Below are 12,500 nucleotides of genomic sequence, written 5' to 3' on the forward strand. Positions count from 1 at the left end.
GTCACATCAGGACCATTCTGCTTACTTGCACGTGCTTTTGTGTCTACATTAACGCTCTTTTTTCCTCTCCTCTCCTCCTTTACGTTTCTCTTTACTGCTAAAGGCTCACTGTTCCTGTTCTCTTTAATTTTCGCTCACTCCTTTCACTTGTGCGTAGCCGATTTGTTCAACATTTGTTAGTATGTTTTTCTTTTCTTTTCGTTTCTTTGCTTCGGTCATGTACCGCTCAGATGAGTGAATTTTTCTGTGGTTAAGTAAAAAGGGGTTTATTGAAAATTTTCTATTAAGCCTTGCAGTACGGTGCTGTTCTCTGAGCTTATTGATAGAATATTGCGAGAAATAAAAGTAATATATTGAATGTAGTTGTGTCACTATGGTGAACAGATTAATTTGGTCAATATTGTTATATCATTATCAACTTCATCGTTATCATCATCATCGTCTTGGTCATCTTCATTGCAGCATCGTCGTCGTAGTCATCATTGCCATCGTCAACGTCATCATCATCGTTAACGTCATGTGCATAGTCATCATCACAGTCATCATTATTATTGTCATCATCATTGCCATAGTCCATCATCCCTTTCAAAGTCATCAAAATTGTAATTGTCACTATCGTCACATCGTCATCACTATTATCATCGTCGGAAAAAAGAATCGTCGTGAGCACTTTAACTAAGCACGTATTGTCGAATGCTTGTTACTGCCACAGCTGCTGACTCAGATTTACTCGTAGAGACCCAGGGATATGCAGAATGAAATCTAATATAAGGATACATCGAGTAACTATTCTATATATTATTACACACACACACACACACACACACACACACACACACACACACACACACACACACACACACACACACACACACACACACACACACACACATCGGCAAATAATGAGCTCTGAGCTCACTACCGTAGGGTGGTGTCTGGCTGTCTCGACAGAGACTGCAGCAGATCCGAGGTGAATACACACACACACACACACACACACACACACACACACACACACACACACACACACACACACACACACACACACACACACACACACACAAATGATACTCAAGATTATCATGGTAGTTGGAAAACGTAGAACCTAATGGAAGCATATTGAAATGGACATAAAGATTCTTGAATGAGCACAGTAATGTATACGAATAGTAGTGAAAAATGGAACATATTGGAGAGAGGTGACCTACGGGATACCACATGTCTGAACAACATTATCAAAATGAATTTATAATTATATGTATATGTATATCCATATGTATAAGCATATATGTATATATCAGTACATGCAGTACATAATGCTTATTAACTGTAATCCTTTCAGGGTAATATGATTATATATTTTACATACACGTGGTTTGTTTAAAAACAGTTGATATTAAGTACTTGAGTAAAGAGCTGATCATTCGAGATCTAGAGAGTAAGTTCACCCCTCAGCTGAATAGAATTGACATTCACAGATTTATAAAACATTAATCCTTTGGATATCATAATCCCAGCGGAGAGGAAGGATGGGATGACTTCTGTCGACCTGATAGAGGAAGGTATTCGTTCTTTTTTTTTTTCTTTTCTTTCACTTCCTGGATTCATGGAAATCATAGGATCCCCTGGGAAGTCGATAGCAACACACGTTCTTTCTAATGTTCGGATTTCCTGTTTATCTCCTTTAGAATGTGATATTTACTCTGAGCTAAACAACATCATCTGGCACTTCTCATCATATTACGTGGGAAATTATCGCAGATGTCTTTGACCTTTTCGTCACGACGTCATGTAACTGAAAAAAAATTCTAGAAATTATTCGTAGTGAGAAAGGAAGAGATGAAAATTAATAATATTCAGCATTGAGGGGCTATTGTAAGACAACCGGCCTTTTTTTTTTTTTTTTTTTTAAGGGACGATACGGCCTCCGTGCCTCACGGCGGTGACTTGATTCGTTTTGTTAATGATATAAGAATAGCACTAAGTACATGTACGATCTTGAGTGAGCTACAGTAGTTTGGTTGTGAAAGGATTCTAAACCAATTTAATTGGCTTGACTATACTGGTTAGGTGCAAACGCTGAAATCGGTATATTACATCCCTAATATCCACTGTTGCAGAGAGGGGCTGGAAAGTCATGAAAGTGAGACATGAACAATTGCCTTGCACTTCTCAGGAATCGAACACACACACACACACGCACACACACACACACACAGACACACACACACACACACACACACACACACACACACACACACACACACACACACACACACACACACACACACATATTATATATATATATATATATATATATATATATATAATATATATATATACATACATGCACATATATATGTATATATATATATATATTCACATATGTATATATATATATATATATATATATATATATATATATGTATGTATGTATGTATGTATATATCCAAAAATTATTTTAGATATTTAGAAATTATTTCAGACATTTTTCTCATATATATATATATATATATATATACATATATATATATATATACATATATATATATATATATATATATATATATATATATATATATATATATATATACAACACTGAATGCATCCCAGTGAACAGGTATACATTTTTATCAACCACAATTCACTTTAATTCTAAGCCATCAACATCGAGAGACTCGAGGAGGCCAACATTCAGAACCTGCGCTAGCACGAACCTGCGCTAGCTCGTAACAAGTGATAGATATTGGCCTCCTCGATTCTCTCGATGTTGATGGCTTAGAATAAGTGAATTGTGGTTGATAGAAACTTATATCTGTTCACTGAGACCCATTCAGTGTTGTACAAATATTTTCCCACGTTCGTATACTTATCGATCGTACTATCATAGTGGAGATGGTTGAACTCCTTCTCTCTTTCTCTCTTATGTTCCATGTTTCTGCCCCGTACAGTGCTGTCGGCACAATCACCTCTTCATACAATCTCCTCTTAGCATCCATTCTCAAATGTCTATTTCTCATTACACTTTTTAGATCCCCAAGGAATTTACTCGCTTCTCTCAATCTATATTCTACCTCCACCCCTATTTTTTTCATTTCCTGTCACATTCACACCCAAGTATCTAAAACTATCCACTTCATCCAGTCTCTCTCCCATACTCACTTGCAGCCTGCTGCTACTTTCTCCCCTTGTATACCTCATCACCTTACTTTTACCCACAATTATCTTCAACTTCCTTCTTTCGCACAGCTTCCCAAACTCTGTCATTAACTTCCTCAATCCCTCCTCTGATCCTGCTACAAGTTCAGTGTCGTCACCAAAAAACAACTGGCTTATCTACCACTTTTCTCCATTTTTTTTTAACCATCTCCAATCCCTGACCCACTACCCCTGCATTCACCTCTCCCACTACCCCATCCATGTATAAATTGAACAGCCAAGGAGACATAACACATCCCTGACGAAGTCCCACCTTTACCTCAACCATTCACTCTCTCCATTTCCAATCCCAACACAAGCTTTACTACTTTCATAAAAATTCTTGACTGCTCTTAACAGCTTTCCTCCTATCCCATACATCTGCAAAACCTCCCACAGTGCCTTCCTGTTTACCCTGTCATAAGCCTTTTCCAGATAAATAAGAGCCCCCAAAACATCTTCACCCCTACCTGTCCTAAACCCACACTGTTCCTCACCAATTACTCCCTCTGTTTACCTCGTAATCCACTCAGTCAAGACCCTCCCATCAGCCTCTCCAACTACACTTAATAAGCTGATCCCTCTGAAACTACTACACCCACACTTGTCCCCCTTTCCCTTGTAAAGTGGAACTATACAGGCACTCTTCCAGTCTTCTGGAACTCTACCTTTTCTTAAACAAACATTAAATAACCTCACCAGCCAATCCATTATCACTGTACCTCCTTTTTCTTCAGACATTCTGCATGGCATCCCTCCAACCCAGGTGACTTACCTGCTTTCATTATCTTAACAGCTGCTGTCACTTCATCTTTCCTTATTTCTCCTCCATTTTCCTCACTCATCACTGTCATTTTCTTAGCAACTCCTTAAAATACTCTGTCCACCTCCCTCTCACTGCCTTCTCTTCCATTATCATCTTTCTTTTCTGCACCTTTTATCTTTTCTTTTCTACTTAATTCGCCTCCTCTTCCTCTCTTAATTTCTTTCAAATGTTTTTTATTACTTTCAAAATTTTCTGTCATACTCTTACCCCATTTCCCACCCGATTTGCCTCCTTTATCTTATGTTTTACTTCTCTTTACTTTGTACCTCTCATGATTCCCTTGTTCTAATTTATAACCAATCTATGAAAGCCTGCTTCTTCTCCTCTACACCCTTCTTTGTTTCCTCATCCCACCACTCACTACCCTTCCTTCTATTTTCTCCCGTCCTCCTTGTTCCACACACCATCATTTGCACACCTTGTGACTCCCTTCTAAATCATCCCCATTCCTTTTTCACACCTAGTTCTATTCCATCCTTCACCCCCTCCCACGCCTCTCTCAGCTTATTCTTGTAGTCTTTCTCCTTATCTTTATCACTTAAGCAGTTCACTCCAAGTACCTCCCTACCTTCTGCCCTTCTCCCCCTTCTGCGCCTATTCTCCACTCTCAACTTATCTTCCACCAAAAAATGATCTGATATTCCTCCACTCTCTCCCCTTAGAACATATACATCTTTAACACTTCCTACTATACACCTGATTATCACTATATAGTCTATTAACGCTCTATCTGCCACCCTTCCATCCACCACCCTCTCCCATGTGTACTTTATGCTTGACTTTCTTCCTAAACACTGTATTTGCTATCATCAACTCTCTTTCGAGACACATCTCCACCATCAACTTTCCACTACTATTTTTTCCTGGAACTCCATTCTTCCCAATCACTCCGTCAATTCGTTCATTTCCTAACCTAGTATTAAAGTCTCCCCAAAAAAAACCACATTGACATTTCTCCCTAATTCCTCTATACACTCATTTAAATCCTTCCAAAAAGCCTCCCTTTCCTTTACGCTCTTCTCACTATCAGGCCTACAGAAACCCACATCTTCCTTCCCAGCTTTACCTTCATCCACATTAACCTTGAAGAAACCTCCTTCCACTCCACTACACGATTACCTATCTCTTCACTTACTACTATAGCCACCCCTTCTCTCCCTCGTCCTCTCTTCACTCCTGAGAACCTCCCAACTACACTCCTAAACTCACACTCGCCCCTCCCTTTCAACTTAATTTCACTGAATGCCAACACATCCATCTTTCTTCTCACAAATATACTGCCTATCTCTTTCCTTTTAAACTCTCATCTGCACCACATACACGTACATTAAAAGACCCAAATCTTAGGGTACTGGTTGGAAAACTCCTAGACCCTCTTATGCATTTACATTTTTTAGGAATGACCCCTGTGGGGCTACAGGTAGCAGGATTCCTAGTCCTACCCCCGTCCCGTTTTTTGTCGCCTCGTACGACTCAAGTGGGAAGACTTGGTGGCAGCATTTTTTCTCCCACCACAGTGAAGGCGAGACAAGGAAATGAATATTCAGAGAAATTGTACAGGACAGTAACAAGGTGTTGGGGGACAGCATAACGGAGAGACAGTCGCAGTATAACGAAAGTGTCATAATTTCTCTATGAACAGTCTTCCTCGATCACAGACAAAATGCTTACAAAGGATTACAAAGGCGGAGCATGCCGACAGGAGACCTTTTGATCCATATCTAGGTCGGATGCAAAAAAAAAAATCATATTAATAATAAAATAATAAATAAAAACTATAGTAATGTAAATAACAAATAAAATACATAAATAAATGCATAGGTATAGTTAAATAATAAATGATGTGTAGCTCTGGTCCGTGGAGGCGCCCTATATTGACCCTAAAATATCAACTGCATGCTACTGTGCCACAATAACATACAACCAATACCCCAGATGGGATATATGTATATATATATATATATATATATATATATATATATATATATATATATATATATATATATATATATATATATATGTATATATATATGTATATATATATATATGTATATGTATGTATATGTATGTATATATGTAAATATATATATGTATATATAAGTATGTATATATATATATATATATATATATATATATATATATATATATATATTATATAGATATATATATACATATACATACTTATATATACCTATATATATATATATATATATATATATATATATATATATATATATATATATATATATATACATATACATACTTATATATACCTATATATATTTACATATACATATGCAGACACATATATGCTCATATTCTTGTATCTACGATAATACGTACTTTATACATATGCATTATGTTATATTTGACTCTATAGATATATCTAGATTAATATTCAAAATATGGATTCATACATGAATGCATACATACTTAACTATATACACACGTATACAGCATATATACATTTGCACTGAAGAACAAACAAGTTTATTTAATAAATGGCAATATAGCTTAAAATTGTGATTTGTAGAAGTATTAATCTGTACGGGAATTTACCATTTTCCAAAAATTCAAAATATCTTCATCAGGGGAACTCGGCAGAAGATAATGCGACAGATTACTTTGGCAAAGCCTATTTGGCATCACCTCTATCTATTCTTCCACGTTTTGGGGAGAAATCTCAAGATATCGGGAACAGAAATTCACTCCACGTGCCCAAGGTCCTTTGTTTTTCTTGAAGAAAAGTAAGTGTTCTTTGACACACATTTGCACTTCGTTCCCCAAGTTTTCTTGGACCCCCGGCAGGAAGCTTTCGTGTCCTCGTCTTCCGTTTCCTTACTTCTGTTCTCCTTTTCCTCCTCTTCCTTCACTCCTCTTCTTCTCTCTCTTCCTCCTCTTCTTGTTTTAACTCCTCCTCTTTCTTTTTTATCTTCTTACTCCTTATCCTAATCCTTATTTCTTAGTTCTTCTCCTCTTCCTCCTCCCTCTCTTTTCCTCTTCCTCTTCGATTTCTTTCACCTTTTCTAAGTTATTTTCGTCTACTCCTACTTCTTTACTACTCTTAATCCTCTTTCTGTCCTTCCTCCAACTCTCTCCTGCTCCTCATCATTCTTCCCTCTCATGCTGTTCTTAGTCTTCTTTTTCTTCCTTTTTTCCCTCCTAATTCTCTTTCCTCTTCTAAGTTTCAATTCTCCTCCTCCTCTCCCTCCTCTTCCTCCTCCTCCTCCTCCTCCTCCTCCTCCTCCTCCTCCTCCTCCTCCTTCTCTTTCCCCTCCTCCTTCTCCTCCCCCTCCTCTTTCTCCTCCTATTCCTCCTCCTCCTCCGCCTCCCTTTCCTTTTACTTCTCTCTCCTTCTCTTGCTCTTCCTGTCTTCCTCTTCCTGCTCCTCCTAATCCTACTCACTCCCTCCTCCGCTTCGTCCTCCTCCACTTCCATACTTCCCAGCACCTTCTTTTCCTCTTCACCCATTCCTCCTCCTCCTCCTCGTCCTCTCCTCGTCCTCTCCTTGTCCTCCTCCTCTCCTCGTCCTCTCCTCGTCCTCCTCCTCTCCTCGTCCTCTCCTCGTCCTCTCCTCGTCCTCCTCCTCTCCTCGTCCTCTCCTCGTCCTCCTCTCCTCGTCCTCCTCCTCTTCCTCTTCTTCTTCTTCTTCTCCTTGCTCCTCCCCCTTCTTACCCCGGCCTCCTCCTCTACCTTCCCATGTTGGTACTTATGCTGGTTCTACACCCCCTCCTCCTCTTTCTCCCTGTCTTTCTCCTCCTCCTCATGTTTTTTGCTACTCCTCCTCTGTTGCATTCTCTTCTACATCACTTTCCTCTTCCACTCCCTTCTCTTTTTCTCCTCATCTTTCTCTTCCTCCTTCCTCTTCCTTCACCTCCTACTCTTCTTCCTCCGTCTCCTCCTCCGTCTTCTCCTCCGTCTCTTCCTCTGCCTCGTCCTCAACCTCCTCCTCCACCTCTCCCTCTGCCTCCCCCTCTGCCTCTTCTTCCGTTTCCTCCTCCGCCTCCTCCTCTACTTCCTCCTCCGCCTCCTCCTCCACTTCCTCCTCCGCCTCCTCCTCCGCCTCTTCCTCCAATTTCTCCTTCTCCTCTCCCTCTTCCTCCTCCTCCGCCTCCCCTTGCGCCTCCCTCTACACTCCACTTCATGCTTTAACTCCACTCATGGTCTTTATTCTTTATTCTCCACGTCTGTTTCCTTTTCTTTTTCTTCTTTCTTAGCGTTCGTCTTCCCATCGTTACTTTGATTCCTCCTCCGTCCTTCACCCTTCTCCTCCTTCTCGTCTTACTCTTCTTTCCTTTTTTTCTTTCTTTTCTTCTTTCTCTCTCACATCTTTCCCCTTCTCATACTCCACATCCTTCTGCCCCTCCTGATACTCCTCTTCCATCTCCTACTCCTCTTCTTTCTGCTTCTACTCCTACTTCTCTTCCTTCTTCTCCTTTTCTTCTTTCTCCTCTTTCTCCTAATTCTCCTTTTCGCCCTCCATCCCCAACTACATCTTCCCTCCTTCTTTTCCTCCTCCTCCTCCTCCTTCCTGCCCTTCCTCATTCTACTCCTTCTCATCTCCGTCTTTCACCTTCTCCTTCCCCCTCTGCTGTTCCTGCTCCTGTGCCACCTCTTCCTCCTCCTCCTCCTCCTCCTCCTCCTCCTCCTGCTCCTCCTCCTCCTCCGGGCCCTCTTGCTCCTACTGCTCCTCCTCTTCCTCAAGGCCCACGTGGCCGCACTCCTCTTCCTCCTCCTCATTTTTTCCTTCTTCTCTCCTTCTCTTCCTTTCCCTTATCCTTAGACCCTCCTCCTCCTCTTCCTTTCCCTTATCCTTAGACCCTTCTCCTCCTCCTCCTCCTCCTCCTCCTCCCCCTCCTCCCCCTCCTCCTCCTCCTCCCCCTCCTCCCCCTCCTCCTTCTCCTCCTCCTCCTTCTCCTCCTTCTTCTCCACCACCCTCTTCTCCTCCTACCCGGCCTTCTACCAATCCTGTGACTGGTCCTTTTATTATATTTTCATTTTTTACGATAGACTGAAATCTACCTTCTCGGTCGCACTCATCCGAATCCGTTCCCTCCTCACGTTCCTCCACCTTCTCCACCTTCTTACTCCACCAAGTCTTTTGTCCATCTCTGCATTCTGTACCAGCGCTTCTCTATTCCCACACGCATGGAACTCCACCTTATTCTCCTTCCCCACTTTCCACTTTTTTCGTTTTCTCATTTTCGATCCCTCACTATATTTATCACTTCCGTTTTTGTTTCACCATCTTTCGTTCTTCGGCTTGTTCAGGTTTCGTTGTCCTGTTTTTGATTAAGTTGTTTGTCGCTGTGGCTTGTTTGGTTTCAGTCTCTGCTCGTAAGTCCAAGTGCCTTCTGCCGGAGGCTCTGCTTTCCTTATTTCTTATTTTACCACTTATCTACTTATTTATTTATTTATCTATTTATCTATTTATTTATTTATTTATTCATTAATCTAACTAAACATATATTCGTTTATTTGCTTATTCATTCATTCATTCATTCATCTATTTGTTTGTTTACTTGCTTATTTATGTATCTATTTGTTTATCTATTAATTTATCTATTCACTCGTTTATTTATCTACTTATTTATTATTTGCCTATTTATTCAATTGCTTATTCTTTTATTAGTATACTTATTTGTATTATTGTTTCTATCTGTCCACGTATGTATTTATGATTTTGTTTATTCGTTCCTTTCGTTTAAACATTTTCATTTATTTACTTATTTAATTATTTATTTAGTTATGTATCTAGTTTTAGTTATCATTCTTAGTTTATTGGAGAGGCGAGGAGGGCCCAAGAGGCCATTATTATTTGGCAGAATAAGATGCTCAATGAGTGTCGCTGAGGCATAGGATTTTATTGGTGTAGTTGATACTACCTCCTTTAGGAAATTCCCGAGACAGTGAAAGATGGCGGCAATGGCCAGAAAAAATCTTAGAAGTGCGTCACTGTGTTTCCCCGTTGACCACAGTGGTCATTGAATATACTTCTTTGTCTGGCGTCAGTTGATTTTAATCACGAGGTAACATCTTCCCCCCCCCCCTCTACCTTCCTACTCAACCCTCCATCCACCGCCGAAGTCAAGTACCCAGATTGAATACAAGGATCAACTTTGTATTGTATCTAATGCCCTCGTCTCCATCGCATTCCATCAATCTCCTCTTGTTCTCGTTTTTCACATTTCATCCTTCTTTTTTTATTCCAACTTTACCCTTCTCCTTTTTCGTATTTTATACCCTTTTTCGTCCTTTTCCCCATTTCTTCTTTTTCTTTTCATACTCCATTTTTCTCTTCAGTATTTCACCATTCTACATTGTTATGTTTCTTCCTTCTCCCCCTTTTTGTATATTTCATCTCCCTTCTTTTCATACTCCTTCACCTTCTTTTATACTTTGTCATACTTTTTTATCCTGTTTTATTTGTCTCCTTCTGACCGCTCGATTTGTCCCCGTCCTCCACCTCTTCCTTCACCTTCGCTTCCCGCCAACGTCGCTCATTGCCAGCCGGCCGCTCCGCTCCTACTCCTTCATTACCTTACCTCTCCTCCAACTCCTGCCCGCCTACACTTCTTCAATTCCTCCTTCTCTCTCCCACGCTCCCTCCTCCTTCTCTCTCCCTCCCTCTCTTCAGTTATCTCTCTCGTCCTCCCTTTCTCTCCCCTCGCTCTCTTCTTGTGCTTCGGTCTTTCTTCCTCTCTATTCTTCCCACCTCTCTTCTTATGCATTTCTTTCTCTCTCTTTCCACCTCTCTTCTTATGCATTTCTTCCTCTGTTATTTATAGTTTCTCATACTTTATAAAACCTATCTTCTGAATCTTGATATCCTCCTTATACATGCTTCTATATCCCTTTTTATGCCAATGCATCTTACGTAAAGAGTGTCAGGATCTAGAGTTCTTCATTTTAAACTTTAAATAATTTTTATTTCCTATCTTCTTCCCTATCCGGTTTTGGTTACACATTTTGCCCCCACCTCCTCCACTCATAAACACACACACACACACACACACACACACACACACACACACACACACACACACACACACACACACACACACACACACACACACACACACACACACACATTATATATATATATATATATATATATACATATATATATGTACATATATGTATATAAGTATATATATATGTATATATATAAATATATATATATATATATATATATATATATATATATATATATACATATATATATATATATATATATATATACGCACTTATCCTGACGTTGACTACCTGACCGTCAGCATACCTCGACAAACTCCCACTTCAGAAATGTCATTTCCACCTTTCCTCAACTTTACATCACCACCACCACCACCGGCATCGGTATATCCACCGCCATCACCAAGTAGCACCACTATTGCCATTATCACCACGACAACCATCACCGCAACCACCACGAGCACCACCACAACTATCACCACCACCATCGTCCCCATTATCAATATCATGACCAACTACCACAAACATAACCACAACCATAAACCACAACTTAATCTGCATCTATATCCATGTATACATCAACATCCTTAGCTCACAAGCGCAATCACAATCGTAATCATAAGCACAACTATAAACGTAACCACAGCCACAACCACAACCACGATCACAACCAGAACTGCCACAATTCTAACCACAACCGTAGCCTCAACAACAACAACAATTGCAGTCCACCACCAAAACCGCAAGCACAACTGCAATCAAATCCAAATCTGCTAACGCAATCACAACCACATTCACAGCCGCAAACAAAACCAAAACACCGCCACTAACGCAATCATAACCACATTCACAGCCATAAACAAAACCAAAACACTGCCACAGCTAATACCACAACCACAAACACAACCATCAGAATCTCAAACACGAATACAGCTAGATATATAACCTCAGCCATAGCCACAACCACATAAAACAACAGCATTCGCAAACCGCAATTATAACCACACTCACGATTCAACTACAACCACAACTACATATAACTCAAACTATAATCAGTACCACAATAAGTTACAACCATATCCACAACCACAGCTACAACCACAAACACAGCCACAATCTCAACTAATATTACAGTGACAAGAAGAACTACAACTACAACCACAACAAGAAATACCAACACAACCACAAACACAATCATAGATAACACCACAACCACAGGAACCACTACAACTACACGACGGCAGTAATTACATATTTACCCCTCAACCTTATTAATTTCACATCCTTCATCAACATAATCATCATCATAAATACCACAACATCCCAGCACAACCATCATCATTATCAAAATCTTAACCCCCATCAAGGTCACCCTCGCCATTATTTTCTTCACCACCGCAACCAACACTATCACCACTACCACCAACACAATCACACACCAACATCACCACAACCACAGTCACTCCTACCGCAATCATCATCACTCTCACAACTATCATCA

At 40.0% G+C, this 12,500-nt stretch overlaps 1 protein-coding gene across 1 annotated transcript in view; it reads left to right on the top strand.

Annotated features, from left to right (window-relative positions):
- Positions 1-12,500, top strand: part of LOC143018056 (dipeptidase 1-like) — a 1,041,568-nt gene that overhangs the window by 65,116 nt on the left and 963,952 nt on the right. The gene's annotated exons all lie outside the window — the stretch shown is intronic.

This window comes from Oratosquilla oratoria, chromosome 34 (assembly GCF_046742065.1).
Source record: "Oratosquilla oratoria isolate Oo_2021 chromosome 34, ASM4674206v1, whole genome shotgun sequence".
NCBI classification, from domain to species: Eukaryota; Metazoa; Arthropoda; class Malacostraca; order Stomatopoda; family Squillidae; genus Oratosquilla; species Oratosquilla oratoria.